This window comes from Hylaeus volcanicus, chromosome 1 (genome assembly GCF_026283585.1).
Source record: "Hylaeus volcanicus isolate JK05 chromosome 1, UHH_iyHylVolc1.0_haploid, whole genome shotgun sequence".
NCBI lineage: Eukaryota > Metazoa > Arthropoda > Insecta > Hymenoptera > Colletidae > Hylaeus > Hylaeus volcanicus.
Genome location: NC_071976.1, coordinates 25,441,291 through 25,466,682, shown reverse-complemented (window position 1 = coordinate 25,466,682; position 25,392 = coordinate 25,441,291). Strand labels below are relative to the sequence as shown.

Below are 25,392 nucleotides of genomic sequence, written 5' to 3'. Positions count from 1 at the left end.
TTCTCTAACTTAGGTACAATGATTAACATGATGTAAGACTACTATTATGTAACATTAACAAATAGGCGTTTTACCACTGACCAGTAATTTTAATTAAATGGCGCCATCTAGTTTTAAAAAAGGAACTATTTCTCGACAAACTTGGGCCTTTTCACCGCTAGATGGCAACACCAGTCCTGGTACCGTATTCGAACGATTGTTCAATAAATTGCGTTAATGTTTTTTATTATACAATCTTTTTCAACAAACTGGTTATTTTTTATAATAATAGATAGTTTACTTGAAAAGCCTGTCTTAGAACTGTACTAATATTTCATTCTTACGATCCTATGACATTTTTATTTGTACGTTTCAGCCCTGGATAATTATCAATGCAATATCGAGACTAATTAATTATAATTGCAATTAAACTTACTTTTGAAATATATGTATATGGATTTAATGAATTTAAAAGCACGTTCTGTCTTTCAATTCGTAAGTTTGAATTCGTAGGCATTCTATCTTTTCTCTTAATAAATATAATAATCTTTTATATTGATCAAAAAGATAAATTTCCTCATGTAATCTTGGATTATTTATAAGGTGAACAGTTATGTTATTAAATTTTATTGCTGGGTATTGAGGTTTGATTTAATACATATTTGTTTTCCTAGCCCACGATTCCTATCAATTCCATCGAGGGTTGGAGATGAATTATTTATTAATTCGTATCATAGTAATTCGCATACTATCGTCGCTATTCTCTAGCGAACGCGAAATTTGTCTACAATCAAATACATCGAATTTATTGAAATAGTATATCACATTCCACCGATAACAATACTGAATATGTTAACGCACACCCTCTCTCACCAATTAGTAATCCGTTTTATTAATATAGCGGGGCGGGAGAAATATTCCATCGGATTTCAATCAGCCCGAGTTACACATTCAGCATCATTAAGGGGGCAGCAATCAACTGTGCATTAAGATCCATAATTTAAAAGAATACACAATTTTAAAAGATACATCCTATTTTGACAAAAATTCTATTTATATATTAATTTGTGTATTAAGTGTCACTAAAGGAGCAATGTGCTAATTTCGGAAGAAGGAACGAGTTGGATATACATGGATTTATGGATTTTCTTAAAATGCATAGCCTTAAGAATATATTTCATAAATTTAACTGGAAAATTTGGAAAAGCAATGGCGCTTGCGCGTTTAAAATGTAATTGACTCGAATATGTTCTTTCTGCTTCCTGTTAGAGGTTCTTGAAAAGCATGAGATAGTATTCCCATATACCAAGATACGCTTTGTAAAAACCAAGATTAAAAATCATTTCGATAAAAATAATCACAGGAATTGTATAACGAAGGCGCAATGACTTCGTCAAGAAAATAAGCAACAACACAGACAAATTTTCTTTCATCGTTCAAGATATGCATCGTGAAATACAAAATCATTATAGTTTTCCTTTTTGTAATTCGCGCCATGTAATAGCCCCAGCATCCCTGTATTATTCAAAAATTCCGAATAAAAATTATTTTCTCATTACACAATATATGTACAATGAACCACGGTAAACAGATCTCGTATTAAGCCAATAGTCCTCTAAAAAGAAATTCTTGAACTCTGCTATGAGTTTTACGCGACCAAGGTGCCTTCATCTTTGGATAACAAAAACATAAAACAAAAATAAAATCTATTTTGGCCCCAGAAAAAAATACCCCCCCCCCCCCCCCATAAGACGTCTGAAATCTTCCTTGGGTTAAGTTACCACCTCTATCGCACGGTATCGTTTCCCTTGCCAAGCATTTCCGGCTTCGGAGCGCGTAATTAAACACGGTGAGAAATAATACACGCAGGTAAGCCAGCGTTAAATTTCATCTTCACGCAAGAAAACTCGCGCCCGTTCGAGAATCTACGACTGTTACCAGCCAAGTTTCGCGTACCGGAAGTTTTTGATACGCGGGGGCGTGGGCATCGGGGGTATTTAAAAGTCAGATACCACGCGAACTGTGCGTAACGCTGCCGCCGGTGCTCGAAATAACAGGAAAGTTCCGGGAACAGTTATCCTTTTTTCCCTTTCGTCTCCTCGAAACTCCCCGTAAACTCGTCCGTAGACGTGGAAAGTATGAAACACCCTACTTTTTTTCCCCCTTTTCTTTTTTCTTGTCCCCGTCGCCTTTACATGGGGATAAAGTAATCGCCGTAAGTGGATCAGACGAGACTTTACTTATTTCATATAACGCCGCGCAGCGACGCCGTGCGAGAAATGTTTTTTTTTTTTTTCTGAAAAATTTTCTTCTGTTCGGCAGCCGTGGCTCGTCTTGCACGGTGTCACTCTATCATCTAAAGTCTCGGTGTGATAAAAGAGAAAAATAACGGAATGGTTCTTTGTGTGGAAATAAATTGAAAGGAAAGAAGTAATATTTTTCGCTGCGATGTGATTAAACTACTGACAAAGGAAATTAATGTTCCTCGTATTCGTACGTTTCACTTTGTCGAAGGAACGGTTGGATGAACGTGTCAATCGTTGCTTATTAATAATAATAATAAATTGACAGGGGAGAAGTGACAGTGTTTGGTTAAAGTGTAATCAAACTACTGACGAGGGTAATTAATGTTTCTCATATTGGTCAATTTCGATTCGGTCAGAACGATCGAATAAACATCCGAAACACGAGTTATTTGTCGAATACGTTTATGTGATATCTGTATAATTGTTATTATTTTCTACTATTCTAGAGACGTATAAGTAATTCTATTCTCATAGCAGAATTCAGTGTAACTTTTCACTATAAAGAACAACACGAATCGATTTTTCAAAGTGAATTCCTTCATCATTAAACAATAGAACCATTCGATCTCATGTATTCACTTGAGAAACGATTTTTAAATGCATTTTTTTTTTTTGCTCCAATTGAATACACACAAACCGAAGCAATCTTCGTATGTAAATCAATTTTAACATGAAAATATTCTGTCTTAATTAAAAATGTGCATGTTTTAATTCTAAAAGATGTTGTGACTGTTCGTAATGATAACTTATTGTAAAAGTAAACGTACACATTTACGTCAATATCCCTCAACAGGTTAAAAGCAAAATTTATATTAAGAATAGAATAACCCACCGTAGCTTTGGTCGATACCGGAGAAATGAATAGAATAATACATTACAAAGAACCACGTTTAATAACGAAGTCATGAATAGAATAATATTTTTAAACAGCCACGCTTGATATCCTAACAACGATATTTATTATTCCGATATTTGTTGAAAACGATAGCTTGGCTACCAAGGGGTTAATTTCCTCAAAGTTGGGAATAAAGTAAAACTCCAGAGATGGAGAATCCAGGAGATTGTGGCGGAGGGAGGAACGGGGGGTGGTATTCGCGTTACCCTACGTTGAGCTCGCGTAACCCAGTACCTGAAATCCCATGTTGAAGGTCTCCCGCAGAGCAGTGAATCAACCCTGTTAATTTGTTAAGTGTAAAGTGAATCAGATCAGTTCGCAGTACCTGTGTATTCCAGTCGCGACCGTAAGCTCTGGAATTTGGCTCCACCGCGAGAAGGGGACCGACCATAAATTATTTCACGATACGCCTAGCCACGGGAGCGATGCGTGTCGACCTTCTAGAAATGTCCCACGTCGATCCTTAATTCTATAGTTTTTTCCATCTACGTCTGGGAATTCGATTCGTCTCGCTTGGGTAGCCTATCTAATTTTCATTAGGAGAGTGTGGCGTTGCTCGGTAACATTCTTCCATTTAGTTAATACGGTTGATGTAAAAATAGCCACGGAAAGCTTTGGACAGGGTTTACTTGCTTCTTTAAAACCCTCTCTAACCCTTGAATTTATTCAGGAATAGTCGTAGAAGATAGCCTCCCTCGTATATAAAATAAAGTTACTTTTTAGACACGATGGTGAAATTTTACTAATTCTTACCAGATATTTAGAAGATGATGCCTTAGTTCAGTTGCCTTGATAGTAATGTGTATCAAGGAGAAAAATACGTTAAACGGCGGTCTTTTATAGAAAGAATAACGATCTGAAACTTCGAGATGCAATTAAAACTTATATCTTCGAATAAATATACATATATTAGGTGGACTGGAAAATAATGTCGTTTCTTTTATATTAATATATAATATATATTTATATATATTTATAGTTTGTAAACTAAAGTTAGAAATGAATTTAATTTGAATTTAAAAGCACAAAATCAATGTCTACACCTAACATTTATATCGGTCGATGAATTTTTTGTAATTAGAATTCGAATTAAGGGCAGTCGTCGATTCCATCGTGGGACTGTTTGGTCGCCGATTATATTTAAACCAGGACTGACCGAGAGATCCGCGAATGTGGGTCCCTGGCCTGGCAAATGGGTGACGGCGAGCCTGACTTCACGGGTTGGCCCATAAAGGTCCGAAAATTAACTGCTTCCGCGTCACGTTTTATCGTGTAGCTATATGAAATTCTGGGTTACAAATGGGGGTCGATGCACCCAGGGATATCGCACCCGCGTTGCATTGTACACAGTTTTTTCCTTACGCTGCATGTTTCGCAACGACGGAAATAATCAGTTCGATGGGGCGAGCGTTTACTGGCCCGCTATGGACGACCAAATCGCTAAATCAATGATAAAACGACTCAATTGACAAATAAAGAGGCTCCATGGTGCACTTATTCGTTATAGTGGACAAGTAAGTTTTTTAGACCGAATGATTTGACATGGTGTTGTTTATAACTTACTTTTGCTTGGAAGAAAGATGCAGAATTTGATTGAAACTTTGCATATTCTTTTGAAGTGTTTCAAATTTTACTTTGAAAGGAAATACACTGTGTTTATAAAATTGATATATGTAAATTTATTAACAGTGAAGTAAATTATTTTAGAATAATTCTGTTTCTGCAAAATGATTGAATACTTAAGATAGTTCCACGTTATGTTCCTTTTGTAATACTACATCTTTAGGTTTCTAACAACGATGAACAAAATAATCTCTCTGTTTCATTCATAGGTTCCACAGGTTTCTTACCACTTTATACGCAGCATCCACTAAAAAGCTATCTGTACAGAGTAGTTCAACAAACTGCAAGACTCGACTGTCCTGCTGTCAAGCCTGACCTACAAATTCCTACAAATTACCTTTCTGCCTTTCTAAAGTAAACTTATCATTCTTGTAATCTTCCCTCATTATCAGTCATATCGTACATTGAACGTCCACCAGGTTAAGACTTAAATTACGTATCTAGATCCAATATAACGTAACAAAATGACGAGTGAATATTTCTACTAAAATTAAAGTTGAAAATCTATGAATATATATGTTGAGTGTACAGAATTAATTTCCATACCTAATGAAATATTACAAATACGTGTTTAATTGCAATCCTTTTGATCGCATTCGCGACGAAACAGAGTCGCGTTAGAAAACAGAGATAAAGTTGGGTGCATCTAGGCGCGGGCACGATGGGGTTAATTTCAAGACCCTCTCATCTGCGTCAGTTATTATGAACTTCGCCGTAAGACCATTACTGAATTACTAGGGAAAGTCTGAAGAGGCCCGAGCTGCATACGCCCCGATGCACGTCGCAACCGGCGCGACGAAAACGGGAATGCATCTGTAAACAGTGGGGTCAGGCCTCTTCTTTACTCGCCCCTAAGTATTCTCCTTTTTTCGTTAAACTACTCGATGTTAATGTATGCGTTGTCTGAGAGAACCAGATCGATCGCTGGCCGCCGGATATTTGCTCCCATCGGAGAGTATCCTCTCCTTAAAGTGTTTACGAGGAAACGTATTTCGCGTTGGGGAGGGTCGTTAAATTTTACGTGAGCTCGATTCAATCCTTGAATTGGCGGAGGGAGGAGGCCGAGGTACTATTCCATTTAAGGCCTAAGTAACGTCCCTCGAAACGTGCAGGAGGTTTGTATCGACGTTACCTGCCAATCGTGGTGTAACAATTGTTGCTCGCATGGTATTTGTTAAGGTCTGCCTTGGGGAGACATTAGTGAGCCCACGCTGTGCGCGAGGAGAACAATGGTGTTTTTGTGAACGCACAGTTCACGCCAGAATCACGGTGGTTTAAGTCATCGCTATACTGTTTTAGAAATTGTTTAGAAAATACAGCCTCGTATAAATGGCGATGTTTATTGGGGATTGTAAAACTATTTTTATGGAGGATTTTTTATTTTCGTAACTGTTGATCATAGGAAGTTCTATTTTTGGTAGTCTTATCCCGTCCCAAAAAACTTGGAAAACCATGTTTTCGTCAAAATCAAAAATTTTTTAAAATTACCCTGCCTAGGTCCTACACTACTGGCATGATTTATTGTAACTGAAAAGTTTTAATTTTTTATTTTGACGAGAGCATGGTTTTCTAAGTTTTCTGGTGGCGAGGAACACGAATCTGAAGTCGGTTTTGGGGTAAAAAATTTCTATGATTGAAAACCCCTAAAAATACGATCGTAATCGCAGAAAAATTTGTGGTAGATTCGAAATTGTTATCGTAATCACAACTCTGAAACATTTGCTTGCAATCATAATCGTAATTGTGATTACAATTATACCCAACAGTGAATTGTAATATCGTTCACTGCATACTTAAATCACAATTTGAATGTGTTTCCACTATAAACGGTCCAATTCATGGATCTGTGAAAATATCGTTCGATTTAAAATATTGCTCTCTCCAATCAGAACGGCGTTAAAGTGACAAATTGTAAAGTAAATAATTTAATATATCTCTTGATTTTATTTTCATTCCATTTCGCTGAACCGTCCCGATCGTGCGCACGTAATTTTTCCACCGATTACGCCACATTAACACGTAACACGTGTCACCGAGCATAGTGACGTATTCGTCGCAGTTAAGTTTTATTTAATAACACGTCGCGTTTCAGCTTGATCGCGGTTAAAGTTGCCCGTTTGTTTTGAAGTCGGTTCGCAATTAAAAACGGACGCGCACGCAGCCCCGCGTTAATGTAGACGCGTTTTGGCCGATTTACAGATATTCCAGCGAGTCGCGCGAGTGCACCCTGACCTGATTCTAATTCCGAATCTATCTTCAAAACTTGCCTGTGCGCGGTTCGCTCGGCTCGAGGCTCGCATGTCTGGCGTACTAACGAACCAGCAGCGAGACACCCGCACGCTCATTCAATTTCACCTGTGTGAATCGCCACGGTGTGCCAAATTTCAAAGACACCCGAGTTTTCTCGAATCGAGCTACGCGAGCTCGCTGTTCGTTAAACATTGCGCGCACGCTCCGGAATTTTCTCGCGATCGTGCGTTATTTGTCGCGCCCTCGGAAGTTGGATAGTTGGAATTATTATATCCTATTAAAAACAGAGTGAAGAGTTAACCAACACGACTAGCGATTTAAATATTATGTGGACTTGCATCGCAATTAAAATGCGTGACTATTTTATGCAATTTTAAAGGAGAATTATAATTTGGAAATTTTGAGAATGTATGACACTTTTTGTTATATGTTAATAGAAATCCTGACGAAGTTTGCACGGTCGGAATTATTTTATCTTATTATGGGATTACTACACGCATCATAATTAAAGTGCGCGGGTATTTTATGAAATTTTAAGGAAGAATTATAATTTGGAAATTTTAACATTAATCTTGACAGCAATAGAAATATTAATAATTGGAAACTTTTCCTGTCGATATTAATTGTCTAACATACACCATTCAAGTGTACGTTACAAATATATACGTTGAAGAATAATTCTTCTAATTTTCATAAGAACACGTCCATTAATATTTCCTATACAAACTAAAACATTCTTATGAATATTACTATTAATATTCTTCAATGTATGTATTTGTAACATACGTATGAACGATGTACGTTGGACAATTAGTATCGACAGAAGACTTCCCAAAGACGAGCCCCCTTTTCAACTGAAAAGTTCTCCCCTCGTCAACAGTTCAAATTGTGGATGTTGATACTATTTTATCCGAGGCCTGCACATATAATTTACCGAGTCTCCCGTGTGTTTCAATTAGTAAGGACGGCACGAGTGTGCAGGCTGCTTGTAGCTGCGTCGATCAATGTATTTCATTATAATTGGGAACAAAAGGATAGGTGTGCTACGAGTAAATTGGAACATCGGACGAGTGCTTCGTATACGAGCCTCCATTTTCGTCCCTATCGTTTTTAATCGTCGTTTATTAAAACCGCGACAACGTTATATTAACCAATCGGTCATAACACTGCTCCCGGGAGGCAATAACCAAAATATATCCTCACCCCTATCGTGGAAAGCAGATTGCGTTAAAAGTAATATCACCGATCCGCGCCGCTCGAAAATTGTTCGCAGCGTGTTTTGCGTTGGTCGCGTAGGCGCGAATTAACGATACGGTTCGTGGTTCTGAAAGACGGATGCGTAATTCTCCAGGGGTACCGTTCTGAGCATTTACATGTATATGTACGTGTGCACGGCTTCTTTTCATTTTGAAATGTTCCTGTACAGGGTGTTCGTCGCGACAGTTGCCGGGAGTTTTCTAAGACTGGCTAGAGGGAGAAGACGCCTGGGGGACGAAAAAAGTAATAATATATGTATGAATATTTTTTTGCCGGATGAAAATAGTTCTGTTATTTCTCCGAGGTTGTATCTTAGTATACTTAAAGTAGAACAAATTTCTGCTCGAGTGTATAGTTTCTAGAAATTCTCTAACAAGGGGGTTGTTTAAGGACGTGCATGCAGTTGTCATAGGAAAAGTTCAAGTATTTTTTTCCAAGATTTAAATACATATTTGGAAAAGTGCTTTTGTGATACAAGTATCGAAGTTAATATGTAAATTTTTTTGTTAAGATATAATTAAAAATGGTTGAGATACGCAGCGAGTATCCAAGAGCGTTATTTTTCCCAGTGCGAACGCTTCGTTTGAAGCATGCTAAATAAATAATTCTGATGTTTATGAATTATTGTTTGCGAAATAGCTAGTAGTCTTATCGAAAAGCCTCACTTTTCGACTTTCAAGAATCACCCTCACTCCTTAATAAAACAGCAAGTTTTCATGGAAACAAATATTCCTTCGTCCATCAAATTACACTCTGAAGCTCCTTCCACTAAACGTCAAATCGCGTTATTCGAAGAGCCCGAAAATCGCGAGCGACCGTTACGCTGACGGTCACCCAGTATAAGGCGCGGGAACTTGCGCTTTTCGAGTAGGTAACTCTCGTTAGAGAGGTCGACGAATGGATCAGACCTCTGAAACGGAACGGAGTTATGAACCGATCGAGGATCCTCCCTCGTCCTTATCATTTATTCAGTATTGGTACATATCTGTACGCTGCCTGCGCTTGGATATTTTATAGAAACCATTGCCCGTGTCGGCGCTTCGCCGTGCCATGATACCTGAGGACGCGGGTTGATGATCGGACGAATCGTAAAATCGATGAGAAACCGTTGAAGGCGTTGAAGGAGACCCTTTTACCGGATTGGCAAAACCACGATCGCTACTGAAAGAAAAGTACGCTCCCTCTCCCCCCCCCCCCCCCCCGTACCCCCGCCCAAGCCCATCTCCCGTCAGATTTGTTACATAGACTTCTTTGGACTGCTGTGACCCGTCGAATCACCCCCTTCTTAATTAACGAACGATTTTTGCGATGGAAAGGAATGAAAGAAAATCGGCTCCCAAGGCGGGCATTATATAATCGATAGAATTCTCGTCAAAGGATCGACTTCCTGACTTCTGTTTAGTTCTATAGATTAGCCATTCAACGGTTCCTTTAACTGCGTAACCACTCTGTCTGGAAGACCTCGTTTTATTTGGCCGATCGGCTCGAACGGAACCAGTCGAGCCCCACGGCTTGTTACACTCGCGCGAGCAGTGATTAAGATGGAAAATTTTCATCCGTTTCATTAAAAGGACGCCATTAATATTGATGGTCCACTTCAGCGTTTCGAAATTGTTCACTTATAACGCGGGGAAAGAATCTGTATGCTGGGTTGGAATATTACTGTATCGGAGGAGAACATTTTTTTCATTGCGAGAGTATCAAGTATGAAGAAAAAGGGGCTTGTTTTAATTATTTGCGTGGATTAGAAAAGCTATATATGTAAGTTTTTTATTGTATAGCGTATATGAGTATGCTTCTTCGTGGTCGTTAATTGTTTAGTTCTACCTTTGCGCAAGCGTTCTCCCGACTCTTATTAATTTTAATAAATTTCTTGGTGAAAAGTAACGATTAAATTGTATGTACATTTCCGAGCAGTTTATCGTAGAGAAACGCTTTAATCGTTGATATTTATTGTTCTCCTCGGGGTTTTAAAATCGTCCAACCGTAATGCGACAAAGAAATTATACGTTGCGTGAAATGTTAGAAAAATATTACGGAAGATTTTTTTTACGATAAAAAGTTTGTTAGCATGCACGTGCAATTAAAAGAAGGAACTTTTTCCTCCGATATTCGATACATTCTATCGAAAGGCTCAGCCCCGAAGAATCAGCCTGCCATAAAGACTGAAAGCGATGTTATCCCGCAAAACATTTCGTATAGTTTAAATTTAATGAAAAATACCTGAAATAAGAGTTATCGAAAATATTTCGTTTCATTTCTGGCGGAAACCAGTACGACCCGGACCTCTGTTCCACCAATACTGTCAATCGGACGTTTACGCTTCGCATTTCCAACATTTTTCTATCCATTTAAAAAACTATATATACTATAAATCACGGGTATTGTGTTGCAATGTTTTCATCCTGAACATCCATCCCCGTCGCGAAATAAATGCAGACACCAGGCACAACTTTGAAAATTTCCGACGCAATTTTTTTTAATCGGTCCGCCTCAACCACGCGAGTATCACGAGTCCATTTGTCATCATTTTCCGCCACCTTGGAAATCCCAGTCGAACGTTACAACCATCCACACACCCTCGAACAACGATTCGAGGGGTAGATTTTCAATCGAACAGACGTTTCGTCAACCTCAAACTGGCCCCTGCCAAATAGTTTGCAGGTGTGGACAACGGTTCTCTCTTTCAAGCACGTTGTTCCAACCCTCCCTGGCATCCCTTTTTACCCCGGTCCTCGTGAATGGGACCCGATGGCGTCAATGACCCACATATAAATGTTACCAATTTTCGTGATTCTGTAATAAACCATCCCCCGAAAATATTCAGCTAAACCAAAACCAGGGTATGCACAGACGAGATATTAGATGGCAGGTTTGTTTGGTAGTGTAATGTAAGGAGATTATAGTATAGAATTCTGTAATATGCTATAGATCGTAGTATAAAACTGTACAGTATAGTATAGATTACGCTAGGGGATGTAGGATGTATTGTATAGATCAGATCCGCTGGTCAATTTCGTATCTGTGATTAAAACATGTATGTATGCATGTAGAATTTCGTTAGCGTCTCTCTTTTTTCAAAAACAGAGATCAATATGTGTATATATCCACATTCATGCGCATAGAATATTTTCAAAAGTTGAAAAATAATATTAATCCACGCATACAGCCGGTCCCATAAATATTCGTAGCCTCCATGTCTATCGAAAGAATTTGTTTAAATTAAATGGTAGGTGTGATGTTTTCAAGTGTGTGTTTGCATAAATATGTCGATGTATATGTAAATAAATACATGTATAAGCTTGTTCACGTACACATTTATAATGAGTAATTCATTTGGTAATATCGAAACTATTATTTAATTTAGTGAGACTTCTTCAGAGGACATAGAGGGTACCAATGTTTATGGTATCGACTGTAGGTCGATATGTACATACATACACACACGCATACGCACAGAATGTTTTCAAAAATCGAACAGCATCAACAACCCCGACAGATACTGCTGAATTAGAGCTTCTCTAATAAACTACTCCTGAGATGAAACAATACAGCGGTCCATATAAACACCATGCCAACATGCGTACGCAAAACTTTCTATCCATTTCCATTTTCAGACTCAACACCGGTGCTTAAGCGAAACTATCAGCCCCGACGCTTGCAGCCGATGTTCCCCATATTTCTGGTCATCCCGAAAAACCTCCCATGAATCACGGTTATTGTGTTGGAACGTTTTCGGCGCGGGCATCCGTCCTCGTCGCGAAATAAATACAGAAACCCGCGAGCAATTCCGAAAAATTTCCCACGCAATTTTTTAAAACAGCTCCTCCGACCGCGGCGGATCCATCTCGGTCCATCCGTCATCATTATCCATCACCTTGAAAATCTCTGTCGGTACGTCAAACGCCGCGAAACAACCACCGGCCGCCTCTGACCCCCTACCGTCGACGAGTTCTCGATTCGACCGGAAGATTTCAATCGAACCCGACGTTCCGTCATCCTCAAACGCGTCCCGACCGAACAGTCTGCAGGTGTGGACATCGGCTACGAGTAAAACGGTTGCTCCTCTCCTTCAACCTCATTGTTCCATTCCACCCCCTCTCGCGGCCGCCCCTTTTCTCCCCTGGCCGACGTCTCTTCTCCTCTCCTTCTCTCATCGAAAGTGGACACATGCTTGGCCCTAGTCACCGTCCCTACGAATTCCAGGGATCAATGCGTCGGTGCACCAAAACGCCTGCGCCACCCCCTTGGACCCCACCACACCCACACCGCTTAGCCAAGCAGCAGCAGCAGCACCACCAGCACCAGCAGCAGCAGCAGCACCATCATCAGCAGCAGCACCAGCAGAAGCAACGACGGTGATGGCGCGACGGTAGTGGTTTCCTACACGTACGAATCCTCCCCCGCTCTTCTCACCGACACATACAAAGCACACTCCCACCACCACATCGGCGTCCGCGCGAATCCCAAAGTACGTAGACCCCAGGCACGCCGGTGTCAGAGTGCTGGTGCGTACCGGCTGGTGGGGCCGCCGATGTTCCTGGTCGTGTGCCCACAGAACTCTCTTCACCGTCGGAGGCAAAACCCTCCGCCTTTCGCTCCCCCTATATCGTTCAACCCCCTCCTCCCCCACGGAATATACCCCACGTCCCTTTTCTCCCTCTTTCAGAGGCTCCTACAACGTCGCGGCGAGGGTGAGGACGGACTCCCCTCTCCTGCAACGTGCGCGGCGCCCGACCCTCGGAAATTCTGAAAGCGTTTCGCGCCTGTGCAGCTCGCGGGGGTGGCGAGGGACCGAAAATCGAGGTGAAAGGAAACGTCCGCGGATCCGGCCTAAGGGTCTCTCCTAGGGCTGGTGCGTAATCGGTGTCCCGACGAAAATATTCTTCGGTCCCGCTGTGCGTGTGCGTCCTACGTGTACCACGAATACAAACCGACCCTTATCGGCGCGACCGCGCGCACACCTGGCCGTATCGCGTCCATCCCCCGATAACCGTGTGTCCTTCTCGTGTCCCGTCGTCGTACTTCGGTTTTCGTAAACACGCACGCAACGCACACGCGTCGCGGTAACGACGTAGGGTATATCTCGGTTTCCGTGCGTGACTGTGTGTATACGAGCGGACGCATCGGCGAGGATTTACATACGGGCGGATAAAGCGCGTCTCGACTGGCGTACGGCCGTGCAGCGTGCGAGTCCGGGGATCCACGGGCGATCGTCGCGATACAACACCAGGGGGATAGAGAGGACAGTTGCACAGAGTGCTCCGATAACCGACGACACGGCGGACTCGTTCGATCGCGGCGGTGGTGGTGGTTTCTTCCTCGCGTGACACACTTTTGTCGCCAGAGAGAAGAGAAACTCTCTCTCCTTTGGCAGACCTCCGAGAGAGGAGGGAACCGTCTTGGCGGACTGTGCGACAACCTCCCGCAAAAATTGATAAGTGCCCGCGGCCGCCTAAGTGAGAGTTCACCGCGGGTGATTCGCGAGTGTGATTCAGGCCCCGTGATCAGTGATCCGAGTTTTGTTGGTGTCTGACTGAGAGGTTCAATCCTCTTCGACCCGTTTTGGAAGAAGTACCGATTCCGAGCGACTGGCGGCCGTGATTGCTCGCTTGGATCCCGCGCTACCTTGGAGCCAGCCGGGATTTTCGATTAAAGACCAGGTGGATCGCGTAGTACTCGTGAATAACGGGGGTATCATGTGTCCCCGATTGCAGCCCTCCTTTGAGGGTTGATCCGACGACCCAGGTTCCCAGTGGCCCGTGTGTGATTGTGCGCTGGAACTAGACCGTAGACGTCTTCTTAAGGGACACCGATTTCGCTGAGGGAGCTGGTCCCATCGAGGACTAACCGTGTACCACATCCCCGCGTTGAAAGTGAGTCTTACGATGCATCATTTTACCTCGTCCAGATAGATCGACTCGCTTAGCAACTATAGGGATAAATTACTCCGAATCTCTCTAACCGTCCCACGTAGAATCTGTTTTTTATGTACGTTCTGACCGCTGGGAAAATTGCTGCGTCGAATGCCAAAAAGTACCACCGAGTGGTTAAAGTTTTAAGTGAGTTTTACGATCTGATGCTTCATTTCACCCTCGTCCAGTTAAACCAACTGGCATAGCAACTCCGAGAGCAAACTATTCCGAGTCCCTCTGGCCAACCGCGGAGAATCTCTTTTTATATACGTTCTGCGCGTTGTGTAGAATTTCTACGTCGAATGGCAGAGTATCAACGAATGCTTTATCGTCGTTCGTGATTGAGAATTTATTAACAGTTTGCACAGCTCCGCGCAGCAGCCGACCAGTGACTTCGAATTTGGAATACGAGAGTGGCTTGGTGTCTGGAGAGGGTGTAACTACGTAGTTGACGATTTTTGGTTGGGGTTGAAATCGGGTTTGGTGTGCTTTCGTCGATGGCAGAGTTCCGGCAGATTTCGTGTTTCTCAACGCTGATCGCGTTTGTTTAATCAGAGCAGAAGTTTGTTAATTAACGCACCTGGATGAAATTTGCAGGAGAGCAGATGCGAGCCTGATCACTTTGATATTTTTCATTGTTGCTGAAAAACGGTAGTGGGATTGAACACAATCCCTTCGGGAGCTTCGAAACCACAGAAGTATTTTAATCCTCTGTAAAATTGTAATGCCAGATTTTTAAATTGAAAGAATGTCAAAGGAAATTTATTGGACGCCGATTTCTTTACTCTATGGAAAACTGTGAACAAACAACATTAGCATTAGACACTTTTTCAACGTGTTATGGTTCAAAGTTTCATCGAAGGGGTTTTTCTCCCCCCAAAATATATTTTTCAACCTCGTACCAGTCAGCAAAATGACAACGTGATTAGGTTACAACAAATCTTCGACCCTTCTTCTCTAATCATAATCGCGGATTATATTTGCTACACGCTGATAACGAACCGATGTATTTGCAAGCAAAACAGATCACCGGATAATTTCTTGTGAAACTGCCTAATCGAAAATCCCTACCGTAAATACTTCTATCACTTTGGCGCAACTATAACGGGTGTTCAGTGGCGAAATCGGCTAACTTCGTTGGCATAGCTAAAAGATCATTCCGTACAATAAATAGTATGTAAACAATAGATTCATTCGGTCCCGTTACCGAGGAATGGTCCAAAATACCGATACATTTATCTCCTCGAATGCATTAGAAGATTATATACCTATTCCTGCTCGGATTGAGATGAGTTGTTCGCCACGGTGTTTATATTTTGTAGTCGTAACAGTAATACTTCCATCCGGCTGTTTATCTATCCCATGCAAGACGACGACGCTCTTGAAACTACTCTTAGTATTAACAACAATCTTGTCGATATTGAGCGGTCTGTCTACTTGAGTCTATTTGCGTGCCGTAGGAGGCACGAGGAAAAATGGGGAAAATTGTAGTTTACGTTAAATTTCGAGTAAGGAAAACAATGAACTTTCGTTCAACGAAACATGAATTTACGACATTTAGCTGTTACAATTTTTGTCTGGATAAAAAGTTCGAATAACGAAGAGTACTATAAAATGAAAAGTCTTCTAAAGGTATTTTATTGTTTAATAAAACACAGATAGTATAAACCGTATTCGATTTTGTCTATTTTAAATGAACACATACCTGATCACATTTAAATTAATTAATTTTACTATTATAAAGCAAAAATCAAAAGCCCCTCATAGGAAACATTGTAAAATCACGCCTAAACGAGCCTAAAGCCCGAGAGTTGGCTCTGTTAGATAACAGCGAATTAGTAAAGATTTTATAGTGCGATCCAACGCATTCGGGTGACGAGAGACGCGTTGTATTTTTTGAAAATCCCTTGGAGATGAGGGCAGCGAAACGAAGTTAAGCAATGTCGGTTAATGGCATTTTAGAGTAAGACGATGGAATCCAATTTATCCATTTCACGTCGCTTTGTCGCGACTAAAATCCCGAAGCAAGGTAAGCTGTGTTGACTGACCTACAACGAATTCAATCAACAAAGCGAAACCTTATCTTGCGCGAGTCCTGTGTGTTAGCGGATGATAATGCGTTTATCTACACGCCTCGCCGTACTGCTACGGCTTTCGCGATCGCGTCGACTTTTTTCCACCCAATTATCTAAAAACATTTCAATCGTAAATGCGACGCCGCGACTACGGCTGCCACGGTAATACCGTGAAGCGCCAATTAGCAGACAAACCGAGACGTCATGTTACGCTTACTGTGCGAGAAGACGTACCGTAATGAAGAAAATACCTGTCGTCACATCGCCTACGTATATTCCGCGGATGCTCCGCTCTAAAGTACATTCGATGTCGGTGAAACATGTTTTGTTATGCCGATTTTTTTACGCTTTTAATATCCTCGCGAACTAAATTTGAGAGTTAAGCGTCGAAGTAAGGAGATTTCATGTCGCGTCACGTGGAAACTATTGACGATAGGAATGAGATGTATAAGACTTTTTTGTAGAAAATATTCTCATCTCCAATTTTGGTTATTACGGTTTTTGCAGCGGAGTGAATAGGTTCTGAGATATCTGCGATAAAGTGTTAGCTGCTGGTAGTTGTTGAAAGTTGTTTGAAATTATTTGTACGATGGTGGTTGGTTTTTCGACGATATCTCGAAAACTGTTGAATTTACTGCGAAAATGGTAGCGACTGAAAATAAAGATAAGGAAATCCTGGTTCAGAAAAGCAGTCGCTGAAAGAGTAATGAAATTTAGTCGAGCAACGACAGTCGAAGATCGTTGCGTTACTCTTCCATTGCAGGATCCGAAAGGAACTTTCCCAGAAGTTCGTCGGTCATTAATTAACAACTTTTTTTGTACTTGTGGTGGAATTTCCTGGATCTCAATAAGTGTCGAGATGATTATAATTATTATAAATTCTTCAATATTCTTTGACATGCATCTAATTTATATTTTCTATTATTGTCTATTAATTCAGTTCTTTAAAAGAATTACTCTCCCTTCTCTTCTTCTTGCCTCATTTATTTCTATTCGCATATGTAGATGAACGCACTACCACAACCTTGCCGAGACTCGAAAACCTTTAAATTGGACTTACATTGTACAAGGAGTTATCCGCGTAATTTGAAGGTTCGTTAAGTAACGCTCGACTCTTTCTTCCCAAAGGAAAACATCCGGAATTAGGCACAATGATATAGAAATGTTCTTTTTAACGAACCCAACGCTCACCGATGCGACGCATTCAATTCGATCCACGGAAGGGGAATGTACACGCTAACTACATATCATTTTCTAAATGCAAATCCGACGAATCGTCGAGTATGCATTCGCGATTCAGACTGCTAGACAGCACGTTCATCGAATTTGTCGCCACGTTGACTTTCGTCGTTGAGGTTATTCAACAATTCGTTATTTATGCAAACTCCGTCGGATATTCAGGAGATCGGACAAAAAGAATTCCGCCACGAAACACAATGGCGCGCATTGAGAAGATTTATGTATCGTTTCAAAGGGATTCGCGGCCCAGGAACCGTGGACGTCTATTCGGTCATTTGATAAGGGGAAATTGAATTTTTCTATTTTCGCGTCAACGTTGATATTTATCTGTCATTTTCATCTCGAATTGCTGCTTTAGAGAAAATAAAAAAAACTCAAAAACATTATCTCGTGCAGGGAGGCTATATTTGTCATTCAAGATTTCCTTTAAGGATTTACTAATTCTCTACAATCCCACGTGATCATAAAGTCACATTTTTTTATCGATATGTATTCGATGCAATAGTACGTGCTAAGACTTCTCACTTCTGATAGAAGTTTTTGTGTTTTTGAAAATTTACCTTTAGACGTATATCCCTTAGGAAACGTCTGTTGGCATCGATGACCGACGTGACCGTCTCTTCAAAACTTAATACGATGCGAGCACTCGTCTTTTAAAGAAACAGGTTGCTGCCATATAATCGCTGATTCGATGGCGCACTTATTTTTCCAACTTCATCGACGTTCGTGATTCTCCTGGATTTATTTTCGAATGCCAAAACCGATATCTTTGATTCGGTTACACAACAGGCAGCACTCGCGAAACAAAATAAAGATTGCGGTTAAAGTATCGGAACATAATATCGTTGAAATAGTGGAGGGGCGAAAGTAAATATTACGAAAAATGTATTCTAAACACACGCGGTTTGATTCAGGTAAACATTCCGACTCGCAATTTGAGCGTCCTCTAATGTACACGAATTGTGTGCGCAGAAATATTGAAATCCCATGTTGAAACGATAAATTCATTACTTTGTGTGTTTGGAAAACCTGTAGGTTCGTAACGCAAAATTTCTATCGAGAGCTAAGTGTAAAAAGAACGACATTCGTGTTAATAAATTAACTATTACATACTGATACACACTGGTGTAAAAATATTTATATGAAATAAACTAGGTTTGTGTGGACAGTATATTTTATGATATTTGTTCTGAGTAAATTAGGGAAACATTATGATCACAGTTAACCGCGATACCAGTCGTCGTTTGCTTATTTAAAAAAAAAAAAAAGAAGAAGATCTTAAATGTCCTCTTAGACTTCTTACTTTATTACAGAAGTGAATAATAATCATTCACAAAAAAAAGTTAATACCCAAACAGCTTAGAAAGCCATTTCCAGCAATTGATTTTCCCACCCAGTCCGAATAATTAAATCGTTTCAAAGTTCGATTTAATTACTCGGAAGCGGAAGACCGAAAAAACAATATCGTAGATGGTGTCAAAAATGAACGCCACGACAATGAACAGTATACAATGACTCCAATCGTATCGCGTATCAGCCCCATTAAAGCCGCGATATTTTCGCCCCGGCGATTTCCTCCGAGCAACCCAGGTGTAGCACGACAAGACAAGAAGAAAAGAACAATGGAAAAAGAAGAAAAACAGGGGGGGGAAGAAGAAATCGCGACCGATCGATAGGGCCACTTAACCTGCTTAACGCTATTAATCGCATTGCGGAAAATGAATCTGTTGCAACCCTTGTACCAGCGGATCGGCTGAAAATGCGTGATCTCGGCGTGTTGGATAATTCGAGGGATTGGACGCTTTTGATGGAAGTTTGTGTTTCATTTCGTCGGGTTAACGGAACCATTCAGCGCGTAGAATGAACGTCCAGGTAATATTTTCGTTTTATATTTAATCGGAACGTCGTCTCGCCTAACAATACCACGGTCGGGAGTCAGCGGTGTATTTTTCAACGACACTCATCGCCAGGCAATTATAAAAGAACCCTGGCGGAGGCTTCGAGACTCAAGGCCGTCGGATCGCCATAAATTCGCACCCCTACGAGCGAGTAAGCCTTTTTCTCTGGGCGCGCGACGTGCCATTGATCACGGTGGATAGGTATCACGCGTGGCTGAAGGTTCGAAGCTGCTTCGACGCGGTTACGTTAATTCCGAGTGGAGTCCCAGTTCGCCGCAAGAAGCGCCTGAATCGAGGATAGAGACAGGGAGTTGGTACATTTTATGCTGGATAAGGAATACAAGCTTTGGATTGATACGTACGAACAAGAACAAGGGATGAACTTGGAATGTAGATGAGAGGACAGTGAACGAAGAATTCATTCGTTTGTTGTTATGCGAGTGAATCTGGAGGTTTTAGTATTTACTCATAACGAAGAATAAGACTTACAGATTTATGAGTGGAAAGGGTGATGAATTCGTGGGAGGACAGTGATTGACAAATTTATTCGGTTTTTTTTTGTACTAATGAATATGGAATCTGTATTCGTTATTTGGAATGAAGAATAAAACTTATAGATTTATTTGCATAAGTGAAAAGGGTTATGAGGTATTCGTGAGAAGATCGTGATTGACAAATTTATTCGTTTGTATTTGTACTAATGAATGTAGAATTTGTATTCGGTATTCTGAATGAAAAGTAAAACTCCGAGATTGACATGTAAGAATGAAGGTAACTGAATGCTCTAAACCCTGAAACAATGAATTTAAAATTTATTTGTTTATACATATTCATACGAATGAATGTAAAGTGTTTATTCTTTATTCAGAATGTAATCTGCCCCATGTATGCTGCCTTATGAGGCGTTCTGTGTAAACTTTAATTGTAAATCTTTGATGTTTACAAGTCGTGCATTCTCGAATGGCATCCATTTCACTAAATTTAATTAATGGCGTTATATTTCCTCCCCTTTCCCTTGTCTCTGCGTAAGATAAATTTGATAAGAGTATTGTACATTAACGCCGGCAGTTTTGACACATGTGATGGATGTGAACCGGTTAAATGGCCCAGAAACAATGAAATCGAAGAGAACTGGGAAACACGGGACATCTATAACATACTTAATGTATTATGAAGATGGAGCAAAACGGTAGTTCAAAACTGGAGTTGAAAGGAATGCGTTAGGATGCACAGTGTGCTTCCAAATCCAAAATTGTCTTCTCAGATTCGTATTGTCTAGAAGAAGACATGATAAATACGCTCTACATTTTCCGACAACCATTCCTACTACTCTAGTCATCTTTTCTACTAAATTATTATTACGTATATATTCCTTAACCTGTATTTACCATTTTCACCAATGAAAGGAAGTACGTTGCTAAATCCGAAATAGTTACATCTCCCCCGATTTATATCGTCTAGAAGAAGACATGATAAATATACTCTACATTTTCCAACGAACAATTACTCTCATCACCTTTATTATTATACTACTACTACAAACTTTTGCACATATATACACTCTTTAACCCTTATTTATCGTTACCATCAATAGCCACGAATGAAAGGAAGGCGACGTTTCCCTCGAAGGCAACGATTTCTCTACGAGCAACTATTTTCATCATCACCGACACCCACGTGTCCCAAATGCACTTGATAGGGGCCAACTTGTCCCACCTTGTCTTTGTAACGCGCGTGATCGAAGACTGGAAGCTGCTTCGGCATAGTTACGTTAATTCTACGTAGGCGTCCCAGTTCTCCGCAAGTTGGCTGGCGTCGCTCCCCCGTCCGGGCAATGGCTGTCAGGAAATTACGGACTTGGCGGTGTGTTGACAACCGATCCTTCTCTTTGTCATTTCGCCCTTTTTTCACACTCCACGATCTTCGAGTATATCTCTCCCTTCTGACGCCCACCCCCTCCGCGTCATTAGTCCTCCGCCAGCATCCCCCGTTTCCTCCCCTGGCGGTGGCGAGACGCCATCGGATTGAAAGCAAATCAGATATTTATTAATACGCGATGGATGGGGTCTTGAGATCTTAATTGTCTCCGTTGGCACCCCAACGCAGGGCGAGCTTACCGCGTCGAAACGAATGCCATGGGTTTCCACCCCATGGGTATGGATAACACGCGGCTCGTGTACGCGCGGTCGAGGGGCGTGTTCACCGCTTCAAGCTACGAAAGGGATTAAGAACTTATGACACTCCACGGAGCCGCTTCGCTGGCGCTGGCCCGGAGTAAACATTTTCTCGCGGGATTATCGAAACGAAAGTAAATTAAATTCACTGTCTGCCTATGGATTTCTGCTTGGGGCCGCGTTTGCAGTTGGCCCTGCAGCAGCCATTTAGGACGCTTGCTTTAGTGACGAGTGGAGAGGAAGCTTGGAGCACTCCCTGCTATGGCTAATAGTGTGTTTGGCTCCTTTCACGTGACGCAGATTGCAATGAAGGTAGGATAAAGTGTAACTCAAGCTTTTTCGTTCTTTCACTACTATGATTTTCAATCCACTATGCGTTTGTTCCTATTCTGTGTTGTATTACTTCTTCACTCTTTACCTTCTTGCCTTGTTTATAGTATTTTCTTTGGAAATAAAGGTAAAAATTGAGGAAACTCTAACCAGCATCCTCTGCGGGGTCGAAACGTAATCCTGCAACGTTCATTAATAATTCAGTCAGAGTCAGTACCTCTAAATCCTCCTTAGAACTGAAAAACTGGCGAAACAAATATTGCTCTCCCTCTCCCTCTCCCTCTCCCTCTCCCTCTCGAAGAAGAAGAAGAAGAAGAAATTATTCCCTGTTTATTTCTACATTTATAAATTCACCGATGCTCTAAGTCATGAATGACTGAATTCGCTGGTATATTGGACGATCCTATTTGAAAGTAACTTTCGCCGAATCCCTAAACAAAATTTACAGAAATCGTGTCTATTCTACGAATAATGGATTAAAAGTGAACTCGCGTCGCTCCAATGGCAGGTGTAATCCAACGAACCGTAAAGGATTTGCAATTACGAACTCGCGGAAATAACTACGGGAATGTAAAATATTAAAGAGGATGCAGGAAGAGCAAACAAACCTAAATCAGCCGCTCTCGCGCTTCGAAAAAGCGTTCTCCGAAACGTGCTAATTTCATCAACAGACACGCACATACTGACAACGTTGGGTTGCCTTCCACGAGATTGAAATTGCCCAAATTAATATAATAAATGCAGCGTGGACGAGTATATCGTCGCAACGAAGTGCGCGGAATTTTATTCTAATTTTATACCACAAAAAAAGAACGCTGTTTCTGGGTGGAGAATTTCAGATTCGAAATCAGACCGTGAATATAACTCGGATCGCAACTTTTATCGAGCGAACAATGGATCGAAAGTTGTTTATATTTCGTACTCGTTGTTTGAAATTTTTCATCTAGATGAGAATTTTATCCATCCATGGCGAATGACAACAACGACGACAGAATTTTTCAACGGGAAACAGAGAAGGCGAAGCTCGCTTGGCATTTTGACGGGTCGATGGAAAAAGGGCCCCCCACCAACGTCAACAACAACAACAACAACAACAAGATAAATCGGCTTGTTAAAAAGTACTGAAGGGAATTTCTGCAGCAAGTGAACTTTAAACGTATTATTAGCCGACCGGGCCGAATATCGCGCTGGAAAGTTGTGCAAATAACAACGAAGAGGATTGCAACGGTGTGGTTGCACGCGCACGCGCGTATCTTCTATAATTAATGATTTTTTTAATACCCCACCGGTGGATTCCAAGTTTTTCTTTTTTTTTTTTTTCTAACGATATCTCGCACTTCACGACGATGCTTTTCGCGTTATATCAACGAAATCGAGCACGAGCGGATAATCAGGACGGGAGGATGGAACTTCAATCGTTTTCTTTTGGTTCGCTTTAGTTTTTATAGAAGAGAAAATATAGAAATACAGGCATATTAAAATACGATGTAAAATAATGAAAAAAGAAAGATTGTAGGTTCAGGTTAGGTAAATGTCGAGGATTAATTAGTTATACTGTTTGAATATTGCAACCGGAAAGAATTTCATTGAAATTAACTTGAATTCTAATCGAAGTCAATCTTACTATGCATTATACTCAAAAAAAGACTACGGATAATAATCATGTTTAACTTCCTTTGCATAGAGACAACTGTCTTGTAATGGTCGTTCCTATTCCACTTCGAGTTAAACAATTAATCGAATCTAAACTGCCCGAATGTCGCAAGCTTTTGCAGTTTCTGTTTTACATTATATATGTTTCCATAAATGCTCAATTGGATTTACGACTGGAAATCAAGGGGAAGCGTATAAATACTTTAATACCTATAAAGCATCTACTCTAATTCCACTCCATATCTGAAATCGTCGTTTAGGTCAAATGAGCGTACATTTCCAACATCGCATTTAAGCTCACCTGGCTTTAAATTTTCTTGAAAATATTCAAGTATACGTGACGAGTTATCCCGCTCATAATGTTCAAATTACCAACCTTTTTACCACACAGTGAGCCAACCTCCGGCGTGTTTCAAGCGTTGGCTCTAAATTCGCCCCTGTGTAAAGCTGTCCTCGGTCTTTTCTCTGCAAAATGGTGCCTGTCTGACCTAGAAATATTAAACATACATTCGCCGTTAAATACGATTGAATTTCAAAACCAACGGTTGGTTGAAGTTTCGATTCATCAATTCCACGCGTTTCCGTCTCTCGGCGTCGGTTAGGAATAATTTCCAACTCGCTACCTACTATTTCATTTATTGCTACGAAGTGTTCTTCCAGTTCTTTCTCTATCTGCCAGGCTATGCACTGTTTCAATATTAAAAACAAGACTGACAACGCTGTTGATGGGGAACTACGCTTGATACTGAATTTTTCAAACCACTAGACTGCGGCTTCGCGATTGTCATTACAATTTCTTTATTAAAGTGAGAAACCGATTTCACAAAGGTTATTGCACTCGGTAATTGTCATTTACATAACGTTTCTATTACTATGATTTCACGCAAAAATTTTATAAAAATTTCTCTAAATAATATATATTATTCGCTTCTTAAATAATTAAGGGCTGTCATAATGTAAATGAATGTTATTACAAACACACGGTTAATGGTTTTCTAGATAAAAGAACGCTTTTTTTTTTACTGAATTTTTCGGGCGGTAAATCTGCTGGCAGAAACGTAGCGGTGCGTTTCGCGGTATTTTTTAACGCTGGACCCAGAATGGAACGCGCATGTAAATGGTAAACAGATATCTGCCGGGCATAAACAGCCCCCAGTTGATCCTGGCCGAGCGCCGTGCCAACGAACTTTACCCTGAATCGTTTAATGATATTCCCAGGCCATTACAGGCAATCATTGCAAGAGTCGAGCGTGAAATTTACAAGGTCTCATTACGGCCGGGAGGACTCGCCGAACGTAGAGCGCGGAGACCGCTAATAATCGAATTAACCCCGTCCCGTTTTAAATTCCGTAACACAGGGATTCTCAGCAGGGCCCAAGTCAACCGTACAATGCTTCTCTGGGGGTCGGTGATGAATGTAAAATAAATGGAAAGACGTAACATCTGTATCGACCACGAAAAATATTCTACTAATACTCGTATAATAATTAAATGAGTTTTTAGGGAAAGTTCTATTACTTGCAACTGCGAAAAATGTGAAATTGTGGTAAGAAGATATTGTTATCGTATCGGCAGCCGAGTTGTATGCAAAGTAGATTTTAATTAAAACAAAACAAAGTGTTGTATTCACGTATATATGGACACGGTAGTGTTTATCTTTAAACTACATGCTACCCCTTCTTACACAAAAGATGTAACGAAAAATGTTGGTTGGAAATCTGTAAAATTAATATAGTATCGTGACAATACTACATTCAGATGCAAAATAAGTGAACTCTTAATTTTTACTTTATCGAAC

At 40.8% G+C, this 25,392-nt stretch overlaps 1 protein-coding gene and 1 long non-coding RNA gene across 2 annotated transcripts in view; one reads left to right on the top strand and one right to left on the bottom strand.

Moving 5' to 3' along the window:
- Positions 1 to 12,993: 12,993 nt before the first annotated feature.
- The window catches only part of LOC128872783 (zwei Ig domain protein zig-8), a 130,175-nt gene continuing 117,776 nt past the window's right edge, over positions 12,994 to 25,392 (top strand). The window contains exon 1 of the mRNA XM_054115813.1: positions 12,994 to 14,186. The gene's annotated coding sequence lies outside the window, so the exon portion shown is untranslated. The remainder of the gene's footprint in view (positions 14,187 to 25,392) is intronic.
- LOC128872790 (uncharacterized) overlaps positions 23,973 to 25,392 on the bottom strand; it is a 61,949-nt gene continuing 60,529 nt past the window's right edge. The window contains exon 3 of the long non-coding RNA XR_008456257.1: positions 23,973 to 24,082. This is a non-coding gene — a long non-coding RNA (uncharacterized LOC128872790). The remainder of the gene's footprint in view (positions 24,083 to 25,392) is intronic.